Raw genomic sequence first — 8146 nt, forward strand, 5'->3', positions numbered from 1 at the left:
CCTCATTAAACAATTTAAAAGTATTTTTATCTTCATGGCTTCATTTAGTTCAAAATTAACAGTTTTCATCAGATAAAATATAGGAATCAGGAAAAAAAAATGAGAAAAGCAAGTTCTCTTACCCCAGAACAAGCAACTTTAATTTTATGTAATTTTTTTCTCTCCCATATTTTTACAGTAGTTTAAAAGGTACATTTTCTTTTTGGTTGTTGTCTTTTTATTAAATTATACAACCTAAAAAATTTTAAAGTCATTCTGCAATCTATATTTCTCTAAATATTAAGATAACAATAGTTTCTTAACTTTCTCATGTATATAAATTTTAGTAAACATGTCTGAAGAGAATGAAAAAATGAAATTTTGTCTGTAATCTGGGTTTTATTTTCTGAAATATGTAGCTTTTCTAAGCAAAAAGAGTAACAACCCAGATTAGGGTCAAAGGAAATATTTAATAAATTATAAACATGCGAAGTCACTTATCTTGAGCACAATTTATCATAGTTTCTATTAAAATTATGTGGAAAATGGAAAGCATTAAAAAAGCTTATTTTTCTGTCTTCCATTCATTCATGTAAGAACTGAGTTCAAACCAGTGTAAATCCTCTCATATGGATAAGAGATTATCTGATTATGTTATTTGCAGTGGATCAAATAGCATTAAAGGAAGGCATTTCATCTCAAAGATCTTAGTAGGCAAATTATATTTACTTAAGGATATATAACAAAATAGATAAGGGATAGCTACAAGAGACTTTTCTCACACACAGAGAAAATCTTTATCAGTCAGTTAGTAAATTTAAACATCACTATCTGCCCATGACTTAAAGCTATGTATTCCTTACACAAGGTACCATTAAAAGTTTATACAAATACATATTATGGGGAAAAAAGCATGGATTTCAAAAACTTTTGCACCAAAATAAACTCATATTTTAATTCTATTTTCCCCAAACTTTTTGAAGTTCCCTTATATTAGCTTAATGGAAGTCTCATTATGGAGCACTGTACTTTGACAGTTTTCTTTACTTGGTAATTTATTTTGTAAGATATGTAAATTTTAGCTTTTAATTACACATTGCAAGTGAAATATGAAGAAATATTGCTGATAATCTGAAGGATGTAGTTGTTAATTAAATTAATTAATTCTTTGGTTCTTCATACTTTCTGAAACTAACTGGTGTTTCCCAAAAGTCAATAAGCCTAAGTCAAAATCTTTAAGTACACACATTTCTTTAATTTATTATAATTTTAGTAAAAGAAAATTAAAATAGTCTTAAAAGTATTTTTGCTTCTTTCTAGCTTGTATTTTATCATTTCTAGTCTGTAACAAAAGAAATTGAATATGAAAATATCACCGAGATATAGAATATAGGAACTATAACTGTTTAGTACTTACATGTATAATGATGTACCTCACATCAGATAAATGTTACTTATCCAAGATACAGCATGTAATCTTTGAAAAGTGCTCCTCCAAAGTTCATATGTTGATGTTCTATTCACCAGTATTTGAGAATGTGATTTTATATGGAAATAGGGGTGTTCTGGATTCAAGTAGTTAAAATGAACTTTATTGGTGTAGGGTTGACCCTAATCCAATATACTGTTACTCTATGGAAAAGAGAAAATTTAGAATAGACAGACTAGGAGAACACCAGGAAAAAATGAGACTTATGCTTCCACAATCCAAGGAACCTCCAGAATCTAGTAGAGAGAACTGCAATAGATCCTTCTTAAAGATTTAAGAGAGTTCATGACCCTACAACCTTGATTTTGGACTTCCAGCCTCCAGAACTGCAACACAATTTAATTCTGTTGTTTAAGCTACCCAGTATTTGATACTTTGCTTCCTCTACCCTAGCAAAAGAAACACAATTTTGGTAACAAGGAATCTGGTGTTTTTATAACGAATAATAAAAATGGGAAAATGGTATTGGGATTGAGTAATTGTTGTGCCTGGAAGAGTTTTGAGGTATGTACAAGAAAAAGCATGTATTGCCTTGAAGATGCTGTTGCTAGAAAGGTAAACGTGAAAGATATATCTGGCAAGACATCAGATAGAAATGAAGAACAAATTATTCTAAACTGACAGAAAGGTAATCTTTGTTGTAAAGTGGCAGAGCACTTGACCTAAATGTGCTCTACTCTTATAAAGACAGTGGTGGCGCCCGCCCTATGGCAAAAATCTAAAGAGAATGGGATGTTGTAACCAGCAGATGGCATGGTAGTGAAGGTGTTGGATTCCTACATGGTCTTCTGCAGTTTGAGTCCCAGACCTGGGGGCTTGAAAATAACACTGGGTACATGTGTTTGTATTCCCAAAATCCCAAGAGCAGAATGGAGATGAAATTGTCACATAGCTATTTTCCCTGGGGAATGATTTTTCACTTTCCCTTCTCATTTTTGCCATATGCCCTATGGCAAAAATCTTAAAATAAATAGCGTATACCAGGAAAGAAAGATGCCTTTTTACAGATACAGGTTGAATGGAGATTTTTTAAAATCTTTTTAACATTCAGGTATTTTCTCATCAGCAGATAGAAAATACATGTTTTCTAAATGATCAGCACTAAAATTCTACTAGCTAACATTACAAGAAAAGAAGTTAATAAAGCATTCATCTTAATGGACTTAAAAGTACAATACTAAAAAGAAAATAGTAGGTGTGCATATTTACAAATACAATGCAGACTTAGACATTTTTTTCTCTAAAAAATGTTTTCCAAGGCTGGAACAAAATAATGAAGATATTAAGCATCTTATAAAACAAACCACTTAGAAACAGAGTGGCTACATGAAAAACAGAAAAATGTTTTACTTAGTAAGTCTCACTCATGTTTGGCACACTGGTGTGTCTAAAAATGTAGAAAGAATACAATTATAAATCAAAACGTGAAGGAAATTTCAAACTGAGTACAAAATAGTACTAATTTAGTAAGACATTGATATAAAAAAAGGAAATTAAAAAATATGTATGACGGGAAACAGCAGTTAGCATAATGGCTATGTCGCTGGACTCCCACGTAGTCAACCGCGGTTCACGTTCTGGACCCAGTGACTTAAAACTCACACCGGGCGCGTGTGCATGCGTGCCCAAGATCCCGAGAGGAGAATGGAGGAGAAGGGATTGCAGTGTGACCATCCCCCCTCCGGGGTAATTTCTCGCTCTCTGTCTCTCTGTCTCTCTCTGTCTGTCTGACGAGCGCACGCACACTATAATGAAAACCTCTCCAAAAAAAATTTAAAAATAAAAATTAAATAAAAAAATACATATGATGCCACTGAATCCTCAAAAACAAAGCATATAAACATTAATACTTTAAGTATCTGGAATTATGAATGTCAAGTTACTTTATTTTATGACCTAAAATACAAATTTGAAGTGAAAAAGGATGTTATTTGCCACAATTTTTCAAATATAAAAAATTGTAGTAATAACCAAATGTTTGCTTGCATAAACATACACATAAACCTATGCTGAAAATACATAATGCATTGTCTTATACAATGTTAGAATAAAGACTAAACTGTTGGTAGAGAGACCATGAGTGGGAGTAAGAAAAAAATAATTCTTCACTGGCATAAATTCTGGAGTCAATTTTGTAATATACTGAGAAATTTTCCATGACTCAGGGATAAATTTCAAAAAAAGCATCAGGGATTTCTCTAGCTAATAGAGTGTATCTGAATGGTTTGGTATAGCTTCGATGTGTCAGTTTTAAAGATTGTGGACCAATATAATTTACACAGAGTGAAGATTCTTTTTCTCTTTTTCTTTTCTCTGGAGGACTTCTATGTAGTTTAAAGGGACCATCTTTCTCATTCTACCAACATAACATTAAAATACTACACTCGCTTTATTTGTCCAAACTATTCACACACTTAGCATTGAAACTTGACAGTTCAGAGTTGACAGTTATTGCTACTTATGCCAAATATCTTGTAGACAAAGATTTCATGAAATGCTAATATAATTTAGTTTTAATTTAGCAAAGCTTTTGAAGTTTTTATTCACTTTTCCTCTATTGTGAGGATCCTAATTAAATGTGTCTTATCACACTAGGTTTAACTGTGATAAATTCCTACTTCAAAATTAATCTTTTGTCTTGGTTTCATTCTTATTTTCTGTTTAAATTGTACTTTTACTTTCCAGTTTAGAGAACATCATTCTAATTTAGGCACTAGCCTAAATAAAATACATATTCTTTGGTCAATAAATACAAAACACATGTGTAAAAAATAATTGAAGAAGGAAATTTTGTCCTTATATGTTTGAATAATTGCTTACCTAAATATCCCTTGACAACATGCTAGAGGAAAATAGTTTTACAATATATCTGCATATTCATGATAAGATATTAAGATTTTTAACTTGGGTCATTAAAAATGATATACCAAAAATATATGACCTAAATATTTGTAAAGGATTACAAACTTTAATGGAGATGATAAAATGATTTCTACAAATGCCTAGATTTATTGCCCCTTTTCTATGTAAAAAATGTTTACAATTGTAAGTATTTCACGTAGCTTTAAATTTTAAAATGTTCTAGATAGGGGCCAGCAGGTGATGTGGAGGTTAAGGCACTGCCCTCCCACATGGTCAACCATTGTTTAAATCCCACGCCTTGAAGCTTGAAAAATTGGGTCATGTACATATGCATGTGCATTGTTTAAATCCCAGATCCCATGAGGACAGTGGAGAAGGGATTGCAGCATGGCCATCTCCCCTCACGAGTGATTTCTCTGTCTCTTTCTCTGGTGAGATCATGTGCCCTATGGCAAAAACCTAAAAAAAAATACTCTAAATATAATAATCATTGTTGTCAATTGTCATAAAGACTTAACCTAATTTTAACAGTCTGGTGGTGTGATTGAGACAACTAGATTATCTCTGTGTTAGATAAAATTTAAAATATCAACTTTATCTATTAAATTTATTCAGACTTTAAGGATTCTTTTAAAGATAGTAGAAGTATGGACTAGTTCTTTAACTCTGTTTTCCAAAGCTAATTAAACCCTTAAAAGGTTCAATTATTGCTTGTTTCAGAACTAATGAGCTGATTAATTAATTGACTCACTCCATTCTTCAGTATCAGATGTCACTTTCTAGTTGAAATATTAATAGTCTGTTTTCAAATGGTTTTGGAATGTTTCATTAGATTGGAAAGGCTCCAAAATAGCCATGTACGAACTGAACCATTTTATCACTTCGAACAAATACATTCTTTTCATCATACATATTATAATTTTTAATGATTAATAGAATTTTAGTTAAAATAACTTCTTAGCTATGTTAGTAGTCACTGGCCTAATTCATTACAGAATTAGTCTATACCTGGGTTGGGTAATTTTTTCCTATGAAGGTCCAAATAGTACATATTTTAAGCTTCAGAGGCTGTATGATCTCTGTCACAACTTCTCTACTCTGCTCTTGTAGCATGACTATAGCTACAGACTATATAAACATGAATGAATGCAGTTTAGTCTCAATAAAACTTTATTTAAAAAAATAAGTTTCAGCACAAATGAGACCTTTGGACTTAGTTTGCTGACACCTATTTTATGCCAGTGTAAGTGTACATCATGTATTTTTAGTTTTCTGCTACTCATCTTCTGCTCTTTGTTATTGCTATTATTCAATATGTCTAAAAGTAAATCTATTTTTGTCCTATCTTCTACTTTTGCCACTATTTCTATAGACCTACAGAGGAAAAAAAAAAATATGTTTTCTATGTCCTGTTTCTCTTGTTAGCCTCTCTTTAGTAATCAGTTGCATAATTTTTTAGCTTTCACATCCACTACATCTCAAGTTTTATACTTTCATTCTGTTGTCCATAATGCTATCCTTATTAAGAATTTAATATTGTTGCTGTGGACACTTAAAAAATTCTTTTAAAATCAATTTCTCCTTAAATTTCGCTCACGCTCAAATATACTCATCTATTTTATAAAACATCTTCTGGGCATTAATGCAACTCTCCATCTTTATTCCATTTCTCTCTGGAACAACTCCAGTCATGCTTCTGTCTATTCATTCTACTAAAATGCTCTTGTTCTGGACGCGACGTCAATGGAATTGAGAAATCCAATTGTCAATTCTGAGTCCTCATCACATTTGATCATTTGAGGATTCCTTATGAAGTGCTTTTGCATGCTTCCCCAAAATCCTTTCTTCATTTGACTTCTTGCAACTCATACGTCCTTAAACTCCGATGCTGCTACTAGTCTTTTTGTCTTTATTCCTCACCTCTCACAGCCCTTAGTGTTGGAATTCCCCACAACTGAGACTTTTCCCTATGAATAAAATTCAGCACATTTTCTTTCATGCAATGGGAGACATACATTTCATCTTTCCCTTAAGTACTATCTTATGTGTAGTATGACCTGTTTCAATGTTTTCAAAGTCATTAAGTGGTTAATTTTTTGTTGTGCAAAAAGAGAATATCAATAAACATGAATTTTTCAGGAATCTATTTATATAATCGCTAATATAATGAGGGATTTCAGCATTATACATTAAATTAAAATGTTACATTTGCAGTGGTACCAATAAAAACATTTTTTCAAAGTAGTTCTCTATTACACAGAAGAAATATATATATATATAGCAGCATGATCTTTTCTGGAAGTCAATAATTTCTCCCATTACATAAGGTCAATAGTCAATCCTAAAGCCATTTAACATAAATGAAACATATAAAATAGATTAACATATATTACCATAAAACTTAAGTAGTTTGTTTTTACAAAAGTGAATAAGCACTTAATTGAGCCTTTGAGTCTTTAAACATAAATAGATGATATTTATTTTAGGCTATTATACTAATATCCATTTCAAAATATTTTATATGTTAATTAGTCATTTGTACAAGTATTAAATTCAACAAAAAGTTTTGGCAAGTATTATATAATTTTTCAAATCAAAATGCAAGAGCCTTGTGATTATATCAATATTAAAAGAATTAATATTCTTTAAAAACATAAAAGGCATATTCTTTAATAGCTTGAAAATAAGCTACAGTTTAATGATTGGGTAAATCATGTCTGATGACTGCCAAAATTTCTTCTCACATGTATTGGATTCATCCCTCTCCCTTTGAGCAAGCATAACTGTGACTTGCTTTGAAATCAATGGGCAGAAGTGAAGCTACTCAGATATGGACTGAGAGCTTCAATGGCCTGGCAGCCTTCACTTGCTCTCTTCAAACTCTGAGGCCCGGTAGAAGGAGATACAGGATAGATCTTACCCAGAGAGGCCACATGAAAAGAAAACTTTTGGGTTCATATCTAGCATTGAGATACTACATATTTGTGGAAAGAATTTTTTGGACTCTCTGGCCCTAGTTAAACCCCTCCAGAGAATCTTAGCCTAATTAAATCTTTGAAAGAACTTAAAAATTGAGCAGAGTTTATACTTAGTAGAAACCAGCCTATACTGAAAAATAATGAATAAATAAATAAATGTTTATTTTTTTCTATTTTGAAATTATTTAATTTAGTAATGGAAAACATCTTGGAAGGAAAATAAAACACAAAATATATAGGCAATTTTTTACTCCTTGAGCTTCTCAAACTCTCATTGTTCACCAATCCCCAAGATGAACAACACTCTGCAGAAAAGTATTCAGCCACCAACACTGATGTCATTAATCAGGATATGGATCAATTTCACAAAGAAACCAATGAATTCCATTATAGGAAATCCTATTGCTGTTGCCATGGCAATCTTCTGGAATTCTTTTCTATCAGGCTTGGTGCATTTTAACCAGCTGAAATTAGTCCTTTACAAACTTCTGACTTGGCTCAAAAAACTGCATTACCTGATCCATGATTGCCTGACCTGTTGCCACTTAAGATGCCAGGGAAAGGTAGCACAGGAGCAAGCTGACTGTTTATTATTATTAAAGACACTGTTTTGACAGTTTTTAATTCAGTCATAAAATGATAATATGGATGGATGTCATTACAGTAGGATTAGCCTATATATGTATATATATATATATATCAGGTTAAAAACAGGTATTTCAGCATTAAAATTAATATATATGTGTATGTGTGTATTTTTTTTTTGAGAGAGATTTTTTTGCTGTGGTGGGATGTGTGCTTGCCAGAGAGACAGACAGAGAGACAAAAACCAAGAAAT

The 8146-nt window shown here is 31.7% G+C and overlaps 1 pseudogene; it reads right to left on the bottom strand.

Moving 5' to 3' along the window:
• Window positions 1-7627: 7627 nt before the first annotated feature.
• LOC102484656 (protein transport protein Sec61 subunit gamma pseudogene) lies at window positions 7628-7832 on the bottom strand (annotated as a pseudogene).
• Between the last annotated feature and the right edge of the window lie 314 nt (window positions 7833-8146).

Source organism: Tupaia chinensis, unplaced genomic scaffold, assembly GCF_000334495.1.
Source record: "Tupaia chinensis unplaced genomic scaffold, TupChi_1.0 Scaffold000033_1, whole genome shotgun sequence".
Taxonomy (NCBI): domain Eukaryota; kingdom Metazoa; phylum Chordata; class Mammalia; order Scandentia; family Tupaiidae; genus Tupaia; species Tupaia belangeri.